This window comes from Zonotrichia albicollis, chromosome 1 (assembly GCF_047830755.1).
Source record: "Zonotrichia albicollis isolate bZonAlb1 chromosome 1, bZonAlb1.hap1, whole genome shotgun sequence".
NCBI lineage: Eukaryota > Metazoa > Chordata > Aves > Passeriformes > Passerellidae > Zonotrichia > Zonotrichia albicollis.
The window spans coordinates 28,931,778-28,955,352 of record NC_133819.1 but is presented as its reverse complement, the minus strand read 5'-3'; the positions used below and the strand labels follow the sequence as shown (position 1 = coordinate 28,955,352).

Sequence of the window (23,575 nt, the reverse complement as noted above, 5' to 3'; positions counted from 1 at the left end):
TGTCCTCTGCCTCATACCATGAGATGTAACATTTTATTGCAAGGCCTATAAAAATTTTGTGTTGCACTGGAATGATTTATCACAATTGAGTAACTACTCACTGTATTTCAGTGTTTTGATCCATATTTAGAAACTTGAGGCTCAAATATACTGGGACTGAATTCCTCCCCTGGGAGAAAAATAATCTCTTGAAATCAGTGTTTTAAAGGGAAAGCAATAGATTAGACACAAGGAACTAAAGGCAAGTACTTGGCATGTGCAACTGAAGCTGGCATTTGGAAAGATATTTATAAGGTTGACTACTGGATGCCAATTGAAAGCCTAATAGGTATGATGCTATGCATCTGAGAACATATTTTTCCAAAGTTACAAAAAAGTTGTTGCTTTTTTCAGTTTTGTGAGAATATGAAGAGAATTGAACGGATTATTTAGAATACAATCAGAGTTCATTTAAGACAATCAAAACCACATCAAAATGAAATTTTGGTTATGAATGCCTTTGTATAACTGAGTATATGGTGTAAATATGTACTTATGGCATTATATAACATGAAGTTACATTTTACTTATACACAGGATGCTCATCTAAATTTTTGAACTCTTGTTAAACAAAAAGTTGGAGTGTCAATGAGTTTTGGAAATATGCTAATTCAAAACACTTAAATATCTTTAATGGTGGTGTGGAGAAGCTAATTTATAGAGAGCTGGTACCATTTATGCTGAGGAAACCATGTTCAGTGCACTAGGTGAATTAAGGAATGCTTTAAGATACCTCTCTATAAACAGGATTAGGCTGGCATGGTTTTGCATGGTTTTGCATGGTTCCTAAAATAAAGAGGGTTCCAAGAATTTCTAGAACTTGTGTCTTATGAAAATCAAACTCTTTAAATGAACATTTTGGAAAGGAACAATGGATACATATACAAAAGAAACCAAAATTTGCTGGTAATTATTTTTTATTTTGAAGCTTCAATGGATTTATTATACAAAATTATTAGCAACATACTAAATTTCATCTACATTGCCTACAACATCTTTCAAAGCTAGTCTTTTAGTGCCATATATCAACAAAGTGAATAGAAATAGAAATGAATGTCATTATAATTAAACATAGAATCAGGTTCCCAGCTTAAGTTCTGAGGCTTATGTGACCACTCAAGACTTGGTGAAGACAGAAGCTGGTAGTGCACAGAAATCTCTCATTAAACACACTGGGAACCTGTCAGTGAAAGTTTGATCAGCTCCCTGGTTCTGTGTCTTGCTAAATGGTAGGCACCGGCACAAAGACATTAATTTCCATGCCATAGGTATTCCGGTCCCTCATTTTTTCTTTCTGAGTAAATCTGCAAATTCTTACAGGCCCTAGCTGGGTTGTTGCTACCCTTAGAGATGTTCCGATACAGGTGCGGGAGGAAAGTGGGGCCGAAGGCAACGTTCCGCGGAGCGGGGTGAGCCAAGGTGCCTCGGCCGGACGGCGCCTGGCGAGCCGGGCACGGCGGGCTACTGCTGAGGCGGCTGCCGGGCCGGGCACAGGGCCGGCCTTGCCGGGGCACGGCGCTGCCGAGGACCGGACGGTGCTGTGGCAGGAGGGCGCAGTCTCTCCCGGCTCCCTGAGCCGCGGGCTCCGGCGGCGCAGTGCCCGCGCACCTGCGTGGGAGCCGCTCCGCGGCCGCCGCCTTCTCCCGGCGCCTTTCCCCGCGGCAGCTCCGGCCGGGCAGGTGGGAGCGGGCGGGCCGCACTCGGCCCTCCGTGCCCGCTGCCACAGCCCCGCCAGCTCGCAGCGGGGAGGGCGACCGGCAGCCCTGGGCGGTCGCCACCGGCGGGGAGAGCCTGTAAACTTTGGGTAAGTGTTGCACGGGCTTAGCGCCTCTCGGCGCGGGGCAGCGGGCTGAGAAAGGGGAGCGGAGCTTTGCGGAGCGCTGCGCGGGTCTTGCCGCACCGCTGCTCCGGCGCGGAGCGGGCGCGCAGTCGGCGGGCGGCGCCCGGGGGATGCGGGCACTGGACAACAGGTACGGCAGCTGCGCGGGGGCGGGAGGGGCTGCGGAGGGGGTGTCTCTGCGTGTGTGTGTATGTATGTATGTGTGTGTATGTGTGTGAGTGTGTGTGTGTGTCGCTTCTCCCCTCCCCCTGCCGCCCGGCCGGGAAGGGGGTGGGAGATGTGCTGGCGCACGGCCGCTTAAAACCGCGCCGCCCGGAGGCGCCTGCCCGTTCCCGAGAGGAGGGAGGGCGGCTGCCGGCTCCGCGCTGTGCCGCGGAGGGCGGCGAGAAGCGGGGCCGAGGGCGGCGGTGACCCCGCGGGGCCGGGCCGGGCGCGCTGGGCTGCGGCAGCCGGCGGCGGGGCGGGGCGGGGGGCTGAGGGCGGCGGTGTCGCCGCCGTGGCTGGCGGTGGCCCGGCTGGATGGCCGGTCCCGCCGCTGCCCAGGGCGCCGGGCTCTCTCGCATCCCGGGGCCGAGCGCTCCCTCCCGCCCGCATCGCACTGCAGTAAGTTCGCGAGTCGCTGGGCGGCCGGAGCGCCGGGAGCCGCGGAACTGGGGGGGCCGCGATGCGCGGCTGCGTGTCTGGGCGTAGCGGAGGGGCTCAGCTGAAAGTTGCAGCTTACCGCGGTGTGTTGGATTTGTCACGGCGCGTCGCTTTGGTTTCTAGTTACTGCCAATTTGCCTGGTCGACCTATATCACTTTGCTCAACCTCAGTCAGTGTCCTGATGCTCCCCCTGGTAGCCGGGTTCACAGCGGTGAAGTGCTGAGGCATCCAGGGCAGATGCGAACACAGCGAGGGCAGGAAACAAAAGATGCAGATACAAACTTAGGCTTTAAAGGCTGCTCTTCTTAAACTTTACGCGTTGATGTTACGAGCTCATTGTTGTGTTTTGGGTTTGTTTTGTTTTGGTGGTTTTTGTTTGTTTGTTTTGTGGCCCAGTGTTGTTCTGATTCTTTTTTAAGAACAGTTTTATTTATCAGAGGTGAATGTAATTACATTTTTCATTGTGAGCGTCCTGTTTTGGAGATGGATTAAAGGTTTTCTCATCAGATTACTATATCGTAGGTATTATTTTTCTGGTAAACAAGCAGATTGTAGGGTCCTCAGTTCTTCATTGTCTGACTGTTTTTCTACAAATTTGAGTAGAACTTTATTAATTTTCAAAAGCAGTTTTGTCTGGTTGTTATAAGGTTAGAAAAAAAATGGAAATCTTATAAAACCCTATCATAAAATAAAAAAGGCAATGCAACAGGATGGGGAAAACCAGTAATTGTAGCAGGAGACAGAGTCTTTTAAGTTTTTATAAAAGCTACTCAACGTTTCCTACTCCCATTTAGGTTAAATGACTTAATGTAGCAGGATAATAGTTTTTCTTTGCACTTGAATGGTATGATGCACGTATTTAGAAAGTCATTATGTGTCCAGGAAAAAAATCCATAGCAAGAACCTAATATGCATTCCCAAATGACTGGACATGTGCTATGCTTTATGGATAACACGACAGGAAATAAGTCCCTTGCATCTCCCCGAAGTGTTAGTCCAGTATTACTCAGAGCCTGAAATGTCTGTCTAGTACAGAAGGAAAACAAGCAGCAAGAAACATGGGGCATCACAAAGCAGCGCTTGCCTCCAGGGGCTTCTCTTGTCCCTTGTTCATTTGTCGAGGTAGAAGGACTTTGTTGTTTATCATGGCAGGGAAGACCTGGAACAATTATCCAACAGTCTGAAATGTTTGTGGAGCGATATGTTTTACACTGTGAATTTGAATTATTTAGGTACAATTGTTAATCTGATTTAGGGGCCTGCAAACATCAGATGTTGCTGTTCTTAGGCAGGTTTAGGAAAAACCTCCTTTCTTATACTTTTTAAGGAAGAAGTGTACATGAAGAGTTATGTACCAGCTGAAGTCATCTTTTCTGAACACCTATAGGTGTCTTGAACAATATTCAGTAACAATGCATGAATGAACAGGTATCTTTTAAGACTTCATACAGTATGAGAATAATAAAGTTATTTGTTTTAAAGAGCACTAGGTATTAGGTTTTTACTTATAAGGAGGTTCTGCCCTGTTTCTGCTCTGGAACTGTCATTTAGGTGTCACTATAGGATGGGTCTAGGTACCTTTTGCCTGTGGAATGAGATCACTGAAGAGGAATTATAAGAGAGTTGTAGGAAACCTGTTAGAGCAGCATTTTGATAAAGCAGAGTGTAAATAGCACATTTGGGAGTAAAGGTAGTAATAGGTTAATGCTGGAAAACTTCAGTCACCTGGCTGGATGGTTGGACTGGGCTTCTTTTGTGTGTGCGTGTCAGCAGCACTGAGTTCTTGTGAGTGGCGCATGTAGAATGAAAGATAATAGCTTAAAGTCATACATTGTATTTAGTGTAATAAAAACTAACAGCATATAGCATAGAACTATGGAATATCTCAAGTGATCTATAAAGATCATTGATTCCAACTCCCTGCTCCTCATAGGACTAACTAAAACTGAACTGTGTGACTAAGAACATCGTCCAGATGCTCCTTGAGTATGGATAATACATGATCTTTAATTCTCTTTGAATTGCTATGACCTTTATTAGATCATAAGCCTTCTGCATACAATTTTAACAAGTCTTTTTAAGGCCTCGATGAGAAGAGGATGATGAAACATTTTCATCTGTATGTGGAATTACGGAAGAGTGGTGACAATTAGAAGGGAGTGGGTTACAGAACAATTGGTCTTGTTCTGTGGTTTGGTGTGCTGGATCGAGTGGATTTCAGACAGAATTCTTCGTGTGGAAAGGAGAAGCTACTTGTGAAAGATGTTTATGTTTATTTTAAGTTATGATAAATTTCTCCCAGTCAAATCTGAGAGACATCAATACCATGAAGTGCTGTGGAAGGAAAAGGATGCTGGCCTCCTGAAAGCTCCCTACAGCTTGTTCCTTTCAAGTAAAGTTTGCAGCCTGCTCCAGGAATTCCCACCGAGCTTTGCATTACTTTCTAAAGTGAAAAAGAAATCAAGAATATGGACTATGCCTTGTTCTGGATGTAATTACCAATGTCTTTGACACTTGTGTGGATTAGGTTCCACACAAGTAGGATTAGATGTTACTCCGAAGAATTATAGCATGTCACAGCCAGGTTAATCAATAGAAGTTGGTATAAAAGGTTAGAAACAAACATTTTATGACAAGAATTCTGTGTAAAGATCCTCTTGACCTTCCGCTGTGAGTTTCTTCAGTCAGTTTTTTGTTTGCTGTAGCACTTAAAAAATAATTAGTAAAAGTAATAGAAGACTTAAGACAACTACTTGTCTGTAATTTCATTTTTTCATAACAGTACTTCATTAATAATTTTCTCTTCAGAGACTTCTTTTATAGCTAAACCAGCAAACTGACAGTACTGGAAAGATGAAGAAATGACATGCTGGGCCCCACTGAGAAGAGTTTGATGTTTGTAGTTATTTTTAATACCTTGCCTAAAAGAGTGAAAAAAAATTAAAGATTTGGGCTTTGAAAATGATATCTTGATTTTGTCAACCTGACCTAGTTTTCAGTGCACTAGTAATGCTCTTGCTATGGATAAAAATGATCTTATGCAGGTAAAGTATTTAGGCTAATTCAGGAAGTTGAGAAATAAATATTTATTTAGTTGGAATTGAGACGAGTAGCCGTCCCCAAACACCCTGTAAAACAGCTTTATGCAATGTAGAACACATTTTCTTTTTTAATTGTTTCTGAAGAAAAGAAGACTTCTCTGAATAATGTTTGCAGCAGTTTAGCCCTGAAGGGATATAGTTAGTTTGCCACAAGTTTAAAAGCTTAACAAATGTAAGTATTTGGAGGCTGTTAAATTATTTCTTGTTCTACCCCTTAATACATGTTTGAAATGTAAGTGTACAACTCGGGCACTATTGTTTTGCCCTAAAATTTTTTTTAAAAAGTAAATAAAACAAAGAGAAGCAGAGTTGTGGACATATTTGTAGACAATTCAGTGTTACTAATTAGACTTCCAATTCTGGGGACTGATTAGCTTTTTATTTTTAGATGTTTGTTGTTTACTGTAGTAAATCATGACTAAAATGAACTCTAGATACTTCTTTCTTCTTTGTTAAGGATTTTAGGAATGACTTTTCTTATGGTGGCAGAAATATTTAGTGGCATACAAATGCCATGAATTACTTAATTATCTTTAGGTTGATTTTCAGCCACATTTTGATTACTTGGTTTGAAATTGTTATGGTTTTTTTAGATATTCAATGAGATGTCTAGTGCTCAGTAGCTGTAATAAGAAGCTCACTCTCTATTCCTTGCAGTAGAGTAACTCAAGAGATGTGGTGAAAATTTTTACAAAAGTTTATGTTTGTGCATCCAAATCTGTGAGCTTTCTGCTGTGATATGGTGCTTTGCTTGCTTTTTGGGTTGCCTTGTGGTTATTATGAAGCATTCCCATGTGTTGTTGGTTTAGTTGGGCAATGGGGAAAACTCGCACAGTTAATAGAAATTTCTTTTCTCCTTTGTCCTTTAGAGCATATTGTGTAAAGTAAAATAAATGAGTCAAATTCATTCTCTTTGGTCTAAATTTTCCCCAGGTGGACACTTCTGATTTATACACTGGTTTGAGTTTGGAAATTACCTAAAATCGATCCTGGGTGCTCTTGAAGTGTATGTGGCTTTTCCATGAAGTGACATATTTGTATGTTTGTGGTCTTAAGAGAGCTGAGAAGCTAAATTTAAGTGAATTAGAGGAATGGTAAATAGTCAGGCAGCTGTATCAGCCCTAGGAGAAAATCTTAGGTGGTGTGAAATTGGCAAATGTTGCTGTCTTGTCTTCTGAAAGGAAAAATAGTGTTTTCTTCTAAATCTAGAGGCTATGGCCTAGACATAAGAATATGAACCACTGAGTCCCTGGACTCAAGGGTCTGTTGCTGGTTTTGCCTCTTTAATTGTGGATTTTCTCCTGTTTCCTGCATGAATTTATGAATTAATCAAGTGAATGGGAAATATTATGCCAGAAATAGGTTTTAAGAAAGGAAGAAAGAAAAATGAGAATAAAGAAAAAAAAAAAAAAGAGATAACATTTATAGCCAAAACAAGTGATACTGAAGTAGATGAAAACTGAAAGATTTGTGGTTACAAGCAGGACTGAATTAAGAAAGCAAAGGGAAATATAATTCTTACTTTTTTATTTTTTTCAATTATTTTTTTCTATTTAGTCATCAATGAAAACCTTTTTCTAAAATTTAAAATTCTTTGAAAAGGTTTAGGTTTAGATATGTGAAATTTATTTAATCTCCTTTCTATAACCATAGTGCTGCTTTTGTACACCCCTAGAATATTTTACTCAATATCTCCATTTTGCCTATTTCTTTAGATTTTGATAGCTTGGTCATAATTGAGAAATAAAGTTTTTAAAATGTTAAAAATATATATTAGTATGTCTATTGTATCTTCTGTTCAATATCTGAATACCATCTGGCTACCTTCTGTCTCTCCTATTATTACTAATGGAAAGTCAAAAGCACCTGCTGGGGAAATTTTAATTTTAAGATGAGCATCTTTTATAGGTCAGTTGAAACACATTCTGAATGTATCCAGGTCCCTCAATTCATTATAAAGGGTGCCTGGCTGGTGTGACTTGTTCACAGTTTAAAATCCAATTGTGAGACATCCGTCTTTGTGTGAGATAGATTATACCCTTGGATATTTTCTCAGCTAGGAAGGTAAGGAAGAATTGAACTCCTAAGAAAGTGTCAAGTCTTCTCCATGCATTACTGAATATAAATGCAAAGTAAAATAGCCTTAAAACAGTAGTTCATTAGAATGGGCCATGTACCAGAAGTTAAATATCAAAGGACCTATTTTTAAACATGTCTAAATAAACAAGTAGTCTGGAGCATTTCTATTTTTCTTCATGTCCCAAAAACATAACAATGACATGTTTTAACCAAAAAGTCTGTCTTAATTCGTTTTTGGTACAAAATATTCCAGCAATGCTTTTTAATGAAAAATAAAATTACAGACCTTTCTAGAAATTCTGGATTTACTTTGAAAATCTGAAGCCTTATGCATTTAGGTTTACTATGTTCTACATGTCATACACATTGAAAAACTACTAGATCTGTGAAGAGATTTGTCTTCATATGCTATTGTAAATTTAAAATTGTGTAGTACTGCAGCTTCTGCTCAGGAAGTACAGTGGGTCATTTTGTCTGGTTTTACTTTAAAAGCACCAATGAAGATGTTTGTGTTTAAACAGCCTGACAACTTCTATGTCAAAGAATTCAAACCTTTTAAGCAATAGATGATCTCTTATAACAGAGATATAAAAATTTGCACTGCCCTTTGTTAGGGTTAGTGCTGTTGACGCAACTTATTTCTTAGAAGTAGAATGACTGGAGGAATCCTGGGAAAACTCCCAGCTTTGAATATTAGATGTTATTAAAAACAGTATAGTACTCTGATAAGAGTGTTCTTTTACTTCCTCTTTGAATTTAAAATGCCAAGTGGTTATTTTCTTTCCCTCGCATTGTAAAATATCATATTCAGTTATGAAATGTTTTGCTTTTGTAAATTCAAAACAGTTCTTCGTAGAAAAGCTTTATGTTTTGTCTCAGACTTCTTCCTATAAATATTCACCCATAAACTACAAAACCAGCTTGTATGAGTGTTCCATATATTTTTCTACCCTGTGTTGCACAGTACACCAGGGTGGTGATTTTTACATATCTCGTTTGGTGTTGAGAAAGAGTCTTGATGATGCTCCAGTACTTCTATCTAGTTGCCTGTTTAGTGAACACGAGCTTGTTCAAGTCTCTTCTAAGAATTTTTGTGTGCTCTTATTTCGGTCTGATGAGCTGATAAAGTTAGGGTAGGTCATCTGTCAATGACAGAAGAATTTGTAGAATCTTAGTTTTATGGCTCACAGGAACATATTCAGTCATATTTCAGTGGAGTTTAACAGGCAGGTAACTGCAAAGGAAACTAATAAGAATATGTGAGCTATAGAAAAGATTGTATACTTTTAAGAGCACTCCTACAGTGTTTAGGCCTTGTTCCCTCTGACCTTAGTTCAGGGCACATGTCTGATAACTGTGGTCATTCCATGAAGCTTTTTTATTTTGGATCTTACATTTGTGACTCAAAGTGCTGCCCATCTAAAGGAAGAGATGACCCTTTCAGTACCCTAATGTGATGATATATGGAGACAGTGAGTTCTGCATGATTAGTCCAGGACCCTGACTAAAAGGATAATGACTCCTATGGGGGTGGAGGAATGCTTTCATCATCTAGAAACCTTGAGAGCTTCTGTAATTCATCCATAATTCATCTACCATGTTAAAGTAAAATTACATAAAAGCATTATTTCCTTAATCCAAAATAAACTACTGTGGAACATGGACTTAATGGCAGCAGTTGTAGAACATTCCAGCTTTGTTTATTTGTACTAAAATCAGATCAAAATCTGTGTATCCTGACAAGTTACAACTCTTTGGATTTGCTATTCGGTCAAGCTCCAGTTTGTCTTGCATTATTTACATTCTTGGCCAGTTTTCACTGGAGAGCATCACAAGCAGGAAAGGTTTTCCAATTCTTGTACATATTTCTTGTCACGTTCTGCAGTTTTCATTCAGATTCAAATGCTTCATCCCTTCCCCATATAGAGTTTTTAAATTTATTCAGGAAAAGTTTCATTACTCCTCCCCTGGTCTTGTTTGCTGCTCTCATTCTTTGGAAATGCAAATATGTATTTGACAGAGCAGGTGCCATCTCTTTTAAGCTGAGAGCAAATTATTAACCCATGAAGGAATGAAATGCTGTTCCTCTTCAGGGAGCTTGATGCCCATGTTCCAGTATGAGATCTTGTTTCTGAGCCTTGTGCTTTTCATACCAACATGTATGTTCATAACTGTGCTTCATAATAACAAATGAACATGAATAACGTGTGTAGGTAGTTATTGCATGTTAATATCAAAATTTATTTTCATCCAGCTCTATGTTTGGGGGACATGTGGACAGTGCACAGAGATGCATTTAACCTGTGTGTTTACTTTCTTTATATAACCTGAATGTCTCAAACACCTTAAACCAGAGTCTTCTACAGCCATTTAAATGTTTTAGGGATTTGCAAGAAATAGTGTGGCTGTTTAAAGGAAAGTTCCTTGTGCAGAGCACAAAGTTTAGAGAGATTTTAAACTGTTAAAAAATCAAGCAGCTGAAGGCAGAACAGCTGTGGTAATGATTTTCAACCTGTGGGTGTTGAAGAAAAGAAGACAATACTGAGTCTTACCTTGTCTTCAACAATTTTGTCATTGATTCTTCACATTTAACACGTACTCCACTGAATATTTTTTTAAGATAGCCTAAGAGAATGGCAGAAGAGGAGGGAAGGGTAGTTCATGACTGCATAACCATTCTAACTTAATACTTTAAAAGCCTCATAATACTATTAAACACCTTAAAATGGTTGTAAATAGCATGATGAAGACCTTACATATGATCATTAAGTTTATCATGGAGAAGAATCTTGTGTATTGTAGATGGATTCTTCTAAATAGTTTATAATGCAGTTACATTCCTCAATATAGTTGAAGTTGGATTCTATAAATGATGGCAAGCACAATTACAACTAAAAGGGATGTTTTCATTGGTTATTATTTAGATAGTTTTCGAAAATATATTTTGCTAGTAAAATACTTTGTAATGCTGCTTCTCTCTGTTTTTGTGGGAAGTATATGTTGTATATGTGGCAAATGAACACCCACACTGCATATTGTGGCAAACATTGTAGCATTTGGTTATTTTTTCCAGAGAAAAAGAATTTCTCTTCATCAGTTTGTCTGGTTTTGTTAGTTTGTTTGTTTGTTTGGGGAGGGGGTAATTTGCTTGGGTTTTTGTTGTTTTTTTTCAGCACACTTGCAGTACTGAAGGTTCACTGTGGTTTATATATATCTTTATTAAGGTCCTCTTAGTGGGGCAGGTGAAAGGGATCGTTCTTCATCCTTCTTAAAAGCATAAGGATAGCTTTGCTGGATGAAAGGCTGTCTGGACTAGTATGATGTCCCCAGTGATTATCAAGAAAAGAATAGAAGAATAGGCTGAGGATGTCCAGAGTGTTCCTTCAGGTTCCAACACTCTCTACACATTTATTATTTTACAGCTATCTGAGATAGGCCTGTTTCATTTTGAAGATGGAAGAATTCTAGTGTGCTCTTATTTTTTATGTTCCCTCTTTTTTGTCCTCTTTTTCCAGTTCTGCTGTAATCAGTTGGAAAATCCAAAAAAGCTCTGCATGTTATTGAGAATGCAAATATACCAGGGATCTATACAATGAAACACATTGTTTTATTCTGAATTTTTTTCTGAATACTTTTATTTTTGAATGCTGTCAGGCAGTGAGCTGATCTTTTCTGATTATAATTCAAATTTTTATTATGTTTCTGAGTGGTAATTCATCAGTGATGAGCTCACTGGTCATCACTTTAAGTGTATTGCTACGATTTTTTTAATGTATATTACTTTAGATTTGTCAATGCTGAGGTATATAAATCTATTCCAGTGGGAAGTGGAGGATAGCATTAGCAAGCAAGAGAAAGGACAATCAGACTATTAGAGGATTTAGTACCTATATTGTACCTAAATTCTGTGTCAACTCTCTAAATCTTTTCCTGTACCTACCCTTAAAAACATTTTTGTGCCTGTGTTAAATATTTTATTGGTACGGCTATAATAACAACTAGAATAAATCCATTGGAAAAGGGCTGTTTTTCTTTGTGAATAATACATGGCGAACTTAATTTTTTTTAAATATACCCTATGCAACAATATAATGTGTCACACATCTTGCATAAATTTACTCATTTAAAGAATTATTAAAACCAAAAATATTTTTAAAATATTTTTGAAAGTTTACTTTGTTTTGCTTTTCTGTGTTTTCCAATCTTCTAATCTTAATATAATACAAAATATTCTGCTGCCTAGTCCGTAAATACTTGGACTTTTTAAATTTGGAACATGGGTGTATTTATATAAGTGTGCATGCCTTCTATATAAATTTCTATTGACTACGGCAGCAAATATTCATTGCAGTTATGAATGTTATTAAATTTGTAGCTGTCAGAATCTGACAGTTTAGTTACTTACAGGAATTGCACTTTGAAGTGGTAGCTAGAGAAACAGTTCTGACCCAAGTGATTAACTCTGGCTGGGGTCACATTAGAGCTGAATGAAGTCCAGTGCAAGATAAATGTTTTTATTTCTCTTATATGCCCAGCAGAAATCAGCTCTGTAACTGGGGCTGTGTGTGTATGCATTACTACTAAATATTTGGCATTATATTGCAATATTTCTGTGATTATTTTTACAAAAATCAACATCACCATAGTCATCCTCTTTTTATATAGCAGTGAGAACGTGGAGTTGGCATTGGTCACATGGAGCATTGTGCCTGGTCATTTACAGCCTGAGGAAACATGTTATTAGATGCTTCATGCAGATTGGGGTTCACTGAGCCTCAGTTTTGCACACCCTTATCAGAAGCCACAGAATGTCTCTATGAAGTCTAAAACATAACCTAAGATCTGCAATACAAGACTAGGTCATTAAAAAAATAATGTTACAAGAAGAGAGGACCAAATCCTTAGATAATTTTAGTTTAGAATAAAATCTAATACTGAGTCTGTCTGCTTTGTGTGCTCATCTGTGAAGATACTTAAGCAAAGCTGTTACTGTCATAATTTTTAAGGTCTCATATTTTAAACACCAAAGAAGGTGTAAACAACATTACATCTTAATTTTTAGGTGTGACTGTTCACACTGGGAGGCTGTTTCCAGGGATTGTACTTCTGTGAATTTGATGATCACACTTAATTGAAAACAATATAGTTCACACAAATTATTCTGTGGGAACTATTCATCATTATTTATAATGCTTGTAAATAATAATGCTTGTAAAGTATATAGCTTGGAATGACATTTTTTAATCCTTTTAGTAAAAGTTGCAGTTCTATGACATGTTATCTAAATATAAGAGAAATATTGTCTGGTATTTCATAGTCTGAAGTAATGAGATAGACCTGTGCCCCTTGTTAGGTGTACAGTAAAAGAAACTGCATTACAAAGAAATCAAGGCAATCTGAGCTCAGGAAGATATGTCTTTAGTAAAACCTATTGAAAAGTTTCTGGACTAGTAAAATTAATGAATACTGAATGCTGTCAGATGACTGTATTAGTCTGTGAATCTGAGCTTAAGAGTAAAGCCAATGGTAAATGAGGAAGACTGATGCTATCAGATGCTTGTTCCTACTCCTTTTAAAGTTTACTTATTCTAAATATACTGAGATATGTGCAAGTTTTGATTAAAAACTTTTAAAATTTTGATGAAAAAAGGATGTGTAGTTTAAAATCAGTGCACCATAATTCTTACTATTGAGGTGTGACCTTTGGTGTTGTGAGTTTATTTTCTGTGTGTTTTCTCTAAGCTGTATTTGTGTCATTTCCCTTGCAGCAGATGCATTGAAGGCATATGCAGATAGCTTCTAACATGCTCATACTTTGAGGGAGTTAGATTACCTGCCTCTGGAGCTAGAACTTTTTAATTATTCTTCTGTTTGTCTTGACCTTGCTATATTGAAACTGCTTACAATTCTGTTTTCTAGCAATTTGTAAAAGATATACATTAATTCTTAGAGAACTAAAATTTCAGTTATCAGTCTCAGATACAGCCTTCTGTCCTAGACCGCTGCTGTTTCTGTGTACTGCTCTACATTGCTAATTAGCTGTAGATTTTATTCATTATAAGGTAGGCTTTTTTCTGTTATACAGATGCTGTATTTGAGAGAATATAATATTCTAGAGAATTCTTTAGTGACAATTATATAGTTATCTTGCTGCATTAAAATATATATTCAGTCATACATAGAACTAGGTCTTTAAAATAAAAATCCCAATCTCTATGTGTAAGCCTTTTCCTACACCATAGAATCAAAGAGTCAGTGAAATTTGCATCAGATGAGCTCAGCTCAGAGTTGATCTTATTCACCTTCCCTTATTGTCCATTCTTTTTATAATATTTTGTAAGAAATACTTGTGACATTTCCTCAAACAGACCACCAGAAGAAAGTTGTAACTATGTCTGTCTTGTAGTGCATCTTACTTCCTCTGACGTCCCCTGCAGCCCTGATTTATACATCTCTGCTCTTGTCTCCTCCATTTCCATGTCCTTGAGCTGTTCCTGCGTTTCTTTTCCACTGGATGTTGATAATGCACTTGGGGGATTAGGAACTGTGAAAATGGGACATGCTTGGGGTCACTTCAAATGGTGATAAGGTACTGCTAGTTATGACTGATGGAGGCAACTACAGCAGAGAGAAACTGAATTTCTACTCTTCATGTCAGCTGTTTTGTGGGGTTTTTTGGTGGTTTTTGTTTCGTGAGGTTTTTTTGTTTGTTTGTTTTTTAATGTGTGTGTGTTGTTTTTTTGTTTCATTGTTTTTTGGTTTTGATGAGGTTAGTTTATTTGGCCGTTACTGTGTGTGTATCCCAAGACTGGGGGAAGCTGGCAAGTTTAGGAAATGAAGGGGAAAAAAAGAAAGCAGTACAGTATTTCTTCCTGAATAATTATTGCCTTGCAGAGTAGGTGAGAGCTTCCCCCCACCCCACTCTTCTGAAATGGAATTCCAGTAAAACTTGAAAATGCTTTCATGTGTTTGACTTAATTGTGTAATTTTAAAATTTCTACATCTGCTTTGGTTTGTACAGACTTGATATAAGGGATAGTGAGTTTGCTGGTATCCTTTTGCCAGTGGACAGTCACTGCCCAGATTGTCTCATAAGACACTGCCACATTGATTTACATTTTCCTTCAGTGTGGATCAGCTTTATTTCCATAGCAAAATATTTACTTTTCTACTTGGGATGATTACAGCAGTTAGTGATATGTGAGGAGTCATTCTCCTTTCCTATTTACTGAAGGCTGTGGTTAAAATTTAGCATTGTGTAAAAGAGAGCAGATCCTAGGCAAAGATGCTTAGAGTTGAATGAGTTTTTGCTTTTCAAATGAAGGAATGGACTGTATTATTTGTGTGCATTGCACTCTGAGGATTGCTTCTTTAGACACCCAAAGTGCTACTGCTAAGGGTGGTTGTGAGAGAAGAAAACAGATTTACTGCCAGAGCAAAGCAGAAGTAAAAGTTTGTACAAACAATCAGGCACAGTCAAATATATTCTGTCATTTTTTTCCCCCACTTTTGTGTGTATGTGTGAGAGAGATTTTTAGAGCCACTTTCTTGATGGGTTAAAACCCAGTGATAAATGGTTGTGTGTTTGGGAGATGGAAATGCTATTGGGTTTTTCAAAAGCCTGTTGACCTGAGTGGAAATGTAGTGATCAAGCCTTACTCATCAGAGAAGGAGCGCTGCATCTGCTGATGGTTCCTCTTGAATCACAAGAATGCAAGAACAGGAGGAGGAATATTCAAGAAGATCACACTCCTCCTGAAGGGTGAAAGGAGCCAGGACTGCTGTGTGTGAGCCCATATGCTGTGGCTTTGGAATGGGTAGAGCAAAGAATCCTTGAGGGCATAAACTCAATCCCTAGGGAATTCCAGAGCCCAAGAGGAGCAAACAAACTATTTTGGTGAGGGAGCAACATCCAGCTAGAGAGATGTGAAATGATGCTCAGAGGAAAGAAGCATAGTGGTATCAAGGATAAATTAGAGGCTCTTGTATCTGGAAGGTGTTGAGGGCATAAAAGGTTCTTTGGCAATGGAAAGAAAGATGTCTTCATGTTGATGTTGCAATTACTGGGATTTCATATCAAGTTGTTTGAAATTTTTTATTATGTATTGCATGTCTTTTTTTTTTTTTTAATTGCTAGTTTCCCAGTTTGGACCTATTTTGACAGGCAAATCATCTGCATGACTAAAGCCATTCTAAGTATGAAAAAGAAATGCTGCCTTACATCATTCATATTCAAACAAAACCAAACCAGGCCAGTCCCAAACCCAGATCATCCCTGTGAAGTGGTGTTGCAAAGCTAGGAGGATGGGAGGTAGATTCAATATACGTGTGGAGTATTTTAGAATTACTATTTATATCTGTAAAATTTGCCTAACAACTACTGATAATCTAAGAACATTGGCTGTGCTATGAAAAGATTTGAATTATTAGATAACAGCCATTTAATGAAGTTCATAGGAACTTTTGTTCTTTTTGTAAATCAGACATGAGATAACATGAAGCTGTACTGATGCAGAAGGTTATTGTTCTTTTGAGAGGGGTTTCAGATGACTTCATCAGGGAATTTCTGGGCATGTTCCTCTGTGTATCTGTTACAAAGTAACAGATATGGTGCAGTGTAAATAAGGATGGTATGATTCTTTATATGAAGCATTTGTTTATATAATCAGAAATCTGAACTTTATGCATACTTTGGTGTTTTACAGAGATCTCATTTTCAAAAGTAACCAAAGAAGCAAAGTCATAGTCTTCTTGAAGCATTAAAATTTATAGTTGCACTTTGTGTCAGGGAAATAGTCTTAAAAGAGAGTGGACAATAACAAGAGGTGACAATATGTTTTCCTTTCTTGATGTTCTGTAGAGCAGGTGAAGAGCATTTAAGGTATCTGGCATGGTGAAATTTGTTCACAGTATTGACACAGGCTAAAATAATTTTCCCACTCTTCCCCCAGTCCATGGGCCTTTGTGTGACTGTGTCATCTGCACTGTTTGCTGTGTCTCTTGTGTAAGAACTAAGATGGCACTGGTGAAATGTGGGGTGGTGTTAGACTGTCAGATCCCACTCTTTGCTCGTGGCCTTTGTGCATCTCCAGGACTGTGGCTCCTTGGCTGCTTTCTTTTTGTGACATGAATGATGCTGTGATGCTGCTGCCACGGCATCTCAGGGTGTTACTGATGGGGGGTGAGTGGAAGGGAGGGGAAGGGAAGGGAGGCAGCAGGACTCATCTCCTGGGAAAGCTGGGGCTCCCACGCTGCCCTGCATCGTGGGGAGCATTCCCGCTCTGCAGCCACGGAGCTCTTTCCCTTATGTTACAGTCTGTCCATGAACCCTTCTCAGCCATTTGGGAATAAATGAATATTAAGGGCATAACTTAGTGGTAATGTTACAGCTTTCTAAATTTTTCAGAATATTTTTCATGAAAAGTATTTAGCTAGGTAGAAAAAGTATTTTGGGACATGTTGTTCCATTTATTTTTTAAGACTATCCTCCACAGAAGTCACTAGAGAGTTTTTAAAACAGATGGCATGATGTGGACCATTGTAATGCAATTTTCTTTGGAAAATTCTGTGTCTCAGGGCAAATTTACCACAAATGGAGCAATCGTGATGTCCCGTAAAAGAGAAGACATGTTTTTGCAACATTTGATAGATCTGAAAAGTATGCATAACTCTGCCAAGCAAGCAAGCCTGCTATTTTCAGTCAAATATTTTGGGGCTTTTGGAGTATTTTGAAAATACTAGTACAGTAACTGCTCTGAGCATTCAGGAATATTTAGTACAACCAAAATTTTAAACATCAGTAAATATAGTGTTATCTGAAATTGTGACTGGCGAGAAGACGTGTTTGATCTTTCTCCCCTAGAATTTTTGGCAAAAAAAAATATACATTTTTTGTTAGTACAGTTTATTGGAACATTTTATTTCATATGTATAGATTTTAAGGCCATAAAGCAAAGAAATACTGCATAATAACAAAATAGCAATACTATAGAATAATCTTTCTGATTCAAAAATAATCATTGGATTCATCTCATCAACTATCTGTGCTTGGATTTAGTAATTAATTAAGCAACTGCTACAAAGGAGATCTGCTGCTTTTACTTTTGATACTTGTTATTAAAAAGGCCAGATAAATTTTGTGAATAATTAAAGTAGGGATGAAATATGCAAAAGTACACAAAATGATACTTATTTTCATCAGAATATTCTGATGTGTCTATATAGAAATATTTATTTTCATAATTTCACCTGTATCATAGGTAGGTTTCTAAACACTGACAATGTCAGGATAACAGTTATGTTCAATAAAGTTACCTTGAATCAAAGTGAAAATAGGAAGCATAAACATATGGTGTATATGTATTTACGACAGTCTATTTTACAGTGAATTTTTAGGTATACTAAATCAATGTTTTTAATTCTTCTAACATGCCAGAAGAAATAACTTTCTTATTTTAGTTGTGCCAATTTAAGAAATGTAAGCTAAACCTAGTGATGCAGTTTGTGCCTGGGAACCTTGAGAACTGGAAACTGCTAGCAAACATTAGACATCTATAATAATCTCTTGAATAATCTTTTGTTTTGTGTATCTAAGAAGGCCAAAATCTGAAAAAGGCCGAATACACTGAGTACTTCTTTGCTTCCAAAAGCAGAGGATTTGGGTTTTGCAGTTCTGTATTTCAAGCATCAACAGCTTGGAATTGCATCATAATTTCTGTTTACTCTTCTTCGGGTACAAACCTATTCTTCCCTCACCGGGAACATAGCACAGCAGTTGAGATTCAAACAGAGTGATCTGTATTTTTGTATTTGGTTTTGGCACATTGTTCAGAATCTCCATCTTCCTCTTCTTTAGGGTGCTTTACTGGGATGAACGAGTGGATACATCAGGAGAGTTTCTGGTCCTTGGGGTGTAGGCTCAGCCCTGGGCACCTTCCCCAGCACCATTTTGCTCTAAGGGATGGAGCTGCTGGGCCTGGATGGGAGCTGTGACGTTTTCTAACCAGGGGCCCAGCATAGGTGACTGCAAAACCAGGACCCTGAAGCAAACCACAGTATAAACCTCAAGTAATCCAAAAAGAGCCCCAGATTTCTTGGAGTGGTGCTATTGTTGTGTATATGATGTTAAATCTGTAAATGACAAGGTTTCATCAAAAGTATCTACTTCCATTGAACTACTTCATGTGTTAATTAATGGTGTATTAACTAAAGCTAGCTGTATGTGAGAGACAGGGAATTTTAATTAAAATTCTGAGGCTTGGGTAATTAAATATCCATGATCATTTTTATAATCTACAGCTCTATTTTAAGTTCTTAAATACATTTTTTATGCATTTAGACTTAAATTTACCTGTTCCAACTTGGTGTGATAGCCAAAAATAAAGCTATTAAGAAGTAGAACTGTTCTATTGACTTGCATAAACTAGCATGATGTATGTGGTTAAATATATTCAGTTACAAATCTCAGTTCAGTTCCTGACTTTTCCATACATGCTTCCTTTGTGATAGCAAGCAAATTATTTATACTTCGTTCAATGTTCCTAGTGACTTTGAAATTCAATAAGTAATGCCAGCTGAGATCTAGTAATGTGTTAAAAAGCAAAATTTTAGAAATTTCAGTTCTTAACTTCATTTCTGTAAATTGGAGTATTTCTCTCCTTTTTTTGTTTTCTATTCCTTGCTCTTAAAAAAAAGCTGGTCTGTACCATTGTTCTGTTTGTGCTATAGTCACAGAATCCTACAATGGTTTGGATTGGAATAGATCTTATAGGCCATGTAGTTTGAAACCCCCAGCTCCCCAGCCATTGTTAAGGACACCTTCTACCAGACCAAGTTGCTCAAACCCAATCTGACCTGACCCTGAATTTTTCTAGGAATGAGCATCCATGACCTCTCTGGGCAACATGTTCCAGTGCTTCCCCACTCACACTGGGAGAAATTTCTTTCTAATATCTAACCTAAACCCCCCTCTGTCAGTTTAAAGTGTCCGTATTGCTACCTGCACTTGGGAAAACTCATCTTTCTTGTAGGACCCCTTTAGTTACTGAAATGCTGCTGCATGGTTTCCCTGGAGCCTTCTTCACCCAACAACCCCAACTTTCTCTGTCTTCATAGGGGAGAGACTCCAGCCCTCTGATCATCTTAGTGTCCGTTTTCTGGACCCACTCCAGTAGGTCCATGTGCATTTTTCGGGGTTCAGATCAGGATGTGGCACAGCAGGTGGGGTCTCACCAGAGCAGAGCAGAGGGGCAGAATCCCCTCCCTTGCCATGCTGGCCACGCTGCTTTGGATGCAGCCCAGGATGCAGTTGGCTTTCTGGGCTGCAGGTGCACATTGTTGGGTCATGTTGTGCTGCTTGTCCTTGAATATCCCAAGTCTTTCTCCCCATGGCTGCTCTCAATCCATTCTCTGCCCAGCCTGTATTTGTGGTTGTAACTGCCCTGACCTGGCTTTGGGACCTTGTACTTGGTCTGGTTGAACTTTATGAGGTTTGCATGGACTCACCACATAAGCCTTTCAAAGTCCCCCTGGATGTCATTCCTCCCCTCCAGTGAGTAAATCTTATCTCAGTTTCTGCTTTGATAATGAAGCACAGAACTTTTAGTTATATTGTCATTACTTGGCATTTTTCATCTGTTCCATTGGTCTATCCAGGTTGTAAAGAATGAGCAGAAAAATGAAGTGTGTTTGGGCACTGGATGTCAGAGTGCAGATGCTGTAGTTTGGGTCAAAAAAGCAATAGGTTCCCCAGGCTGCATAATTTCCCTTGCCCAGTTCATTTTAACTCTGGGATTTCTGTCTGCAGTCTAAGCAGCTCAGTGTAAACAATAGTACCTCAGATTCAGAATCACAGATTTGTATGGATGCTTATCACCTGAGAGTGGATCACCTTTCTCGGTGGTGATTTTTATTTGTTTGCTTTTTCTCCTTGCAGCTGGTAGTAATTTTTTCTTGGGTAAAACACCATGAACATGGTAACCCCATGTTACATGGCATACCTCAAATGAGAAAACAGAGGGGTTGTCTTAATCTACTGCAAGTACAAGCAAGACTTCTTAATTATAAAAGTTACTTGGGTACAGCAAAATCCGTTCTGTGAATATCCATTGGAACATATAGGCAACATATTTTTGAGGATGGAGGGTTTATGAGGCCTTAGATGATATTTGGTGAAGGTTCTCAGAAGATAAAACTTCTGTTTCGTGAGGAAATATAACTTTATCATTTAAAATACAGCATTTGGAAAAAGAACTTCTTATGAATTGATTTTTAAATAGCAAATTTAAATAGAATATTTTTCTCTTTTTATGTTTTTTAGTGACTTGAGCTGTACAGAATGGGATGACGTTAGTAAACTGAGTGATTTACAGATTACATAGCTGTGATATTCTTGTGATAAAAAGGGGTATAAGTAGAGCAAACTCTCTTAGGTTTATTTCATATGTAGAAGGATTCAATTGTGTATATTTCAATACAGGGCATGTGAATGGAATGACTCATAAATAACAAATCACTTAATAAACAGATATTCTTCACTGTGAGGCTGGTGAGGCGCTGGAACTGGTGTGGCTCTGGAGGCAGCCCAGACAAGTTGTGGATGCTCCATCTATCTGTGGAGGTGTTCAAGGGCAGGTTGGATGGGGCTCTATGAAACCTGGTCTAGTGAAAGGTGTCCCTGCCCTTGGCAGGGGTGTTGGAACTGGATGATCTTTAAGGCCCCTTCCAACCTAAACCATTCTATGATTCTGATTTCTATGAACATAGCTGTTTTTAAAGTTCACACATTCTCCAGATGATGGCAGTGAGTTTTACATGCCTGTTGGTAAGAGCAGCCAACACAAGGAACTTTGGAAAATTTCTTTATTTGAAAACTTCCATGGATTGAATCAGAAAGGTAGAAGAGAATATTTCTTAATCCCTAAAAAATCTGCTTTCTAAAAAATTTGTTTTTATATTCCTGTCATGCAAGATTTCAATGGAATTCAAGCTCTGTAATATAAATATTTCATATGCAACCTTCTCATAAAGAATTTAGACCTTTAGTGATGACTTTGTAGGAGTAGATGGAAGAACTGTTACAATAGTTGTGAAGTACATACTGAGCTATATAAAGCAAATATAAGGTGAAAAGGTTGAAAACCAATTCAAGATGAAATGTGACTTAAAAAGCTTGTGCCTATTCATAACTTACAAGTTTTTTCTTTGTAGTTTCTCTTTAGTAATACAAAGCTGAGCATAAATATTGTAGGTAATTTTGCTATATTCAAGATCATATTGAAGTTCTACAGGACCATTTGCTAAACTCTTTTAGTGTTCAGTGCAAAAAAAAAAAAATTAAACATTTCTGTTTGAGACACCTTTGTTTTAGTGATTAGACAGACCTTCAGTTGGCTTAAGGTAGTTACACAGGTATGTTCTAAAAGTTAAGTTTTAGGATCATAAATTGGAAGCAAGGGAAACAACTGAGAAGGACTTGAACACCTGACTTGCAATGCACCAGTTGTGGTGCGTTCATCCCAGTGTTTTGGCTGAGAAATCAACAAAACCAGCAGAAGAGATTGCAGGTTGACAACAGAAATAGATTGAAATAGTGCAATAGATACAGGTTTGCAATTGTTTACAATTAGTGCTGCTTCTATTCAAGTTAAGAATATAAATTCATGGAGGTAGTACATCTCTAGTTAGTATTACCAGGAATGGTAGTGCTCTTACTTGATACTTCTGTTCTGTGTGGGAGTGGAATCCAAGACATTTAATCATGTAATTATTCCTCATATAGAAGCACAAATGTAGTGTTATCCAGTTGCCATCCATTTTATTATGCTTTTTTCCTTGTCATTGAAAAGGAATTTTTCAACAATTTAAGCACAGAAACAACAATGAATCATTGAGTTTTCTTTTCTGTTTGTATATTTATTCTACTTTCTTCACTTTATTACCCCTTTTGATTTCTGGCTTTTCATCAGTTATAATATTCTAATATATAAGCTGTTTTGATGTAAAGCTTAAAAATATATTCAAAATAGACTAAATGTTTAATTTCTCAGTAGATGTGTTTATTTATTTACTTTGAAAGAAAAGGAAATGTATAAAACATTATTTATGTTTTGCTTTTTAAAACTCTGTTAAAAATGAATTGCGCAAATATGATTAATGGTTTACATGATGATGTTTATGATTCAGAAGTAAACATATAGATGATTTTTAGTTTGTGGCAAATACAGTAATAGCAAAAAAAGGCAGACCTGCACCGTAAAAGTGTTCCAGCATGAAGAATATTTAGTAATTGTTTGACTCTTGACTACAATTTGTGGATAGGATTAAAACTCCCTTGGGCAAAATTGTGTGGATCCCCAGGGGAATTGCGGATGATGAGGAAACACAAGCATCAACATTCAGCAAAGTCAGGGGAAATTGTTTCACATTTCAAGCTGAAGTCTTACTGAGCAGGTTCAGATTTTTTTATCCAACAGCTGCACTGTTAAGGCGAGTGGCTCACTGGACTAAAAAGATTCTTCCCACGTGTTTATCCTGTGTGTCTTTTCAGGTCTATTTAGGTGTGGTTTATTACTGCATCTAAGCAGGTTGTTCCCAAGTTTATCAGTCCTGTAGGAAAAAGGAAGTGGAATGAGCAAAACTGGGTGTTTGTCTTCCCAGGCTGGTGAAGACAGGCTATGCTGTGGCCCTCAAGATGTCAGGAGGGGCAAAGTCCCACCAGTGTCCTCCCAGCATGTATTTAGCAGTCTACAGACAAATCAAGCAAAACTCCAGCCAGATTCTGAAGGGCTGTGTGTCTATGTTCCAGATCTGCAAGAGCATACCAGCTACCCTTTTCTCTGAACCATATAATAGTGTGCCTTAAGTTAAACTGAT

General features: G+C 38.2%; 1 protein-coding gene across 9 annotated transcripts in view; it reads left to right on the top strand.

Annotated features, from left to right (window-relative positions):
• Positions 1-23,575, top strand: part of DGKB (diacylglycerol kinase beta) — a 389,837-nt gene that overhangs the window by 59,026 nt on the left and 307,236 nt on the right. For 5 of the 9 annotated variants that reach the window (XM_014273985.3, XM_005480833.4, XM_005480834.4 and 2 more), the window contains exon 1: positions 2,342-2,482. The exons of 2 other annotated variants lie outside the window; for them this stretch is intronic. The gene's annotated coding sequence lies outside the window, so the exon portion shown is untranslated. Of the gene's footprint in view, positions 1-1,700; positions 1,844-1,887; positions 2,010-2,341; positions 2,483-23,575 lie in introns of those variants that run through there. 2 more of the 9 variants (XM_005480832.4, XM_074536763.1) reach the window with 2 other exon arrangements.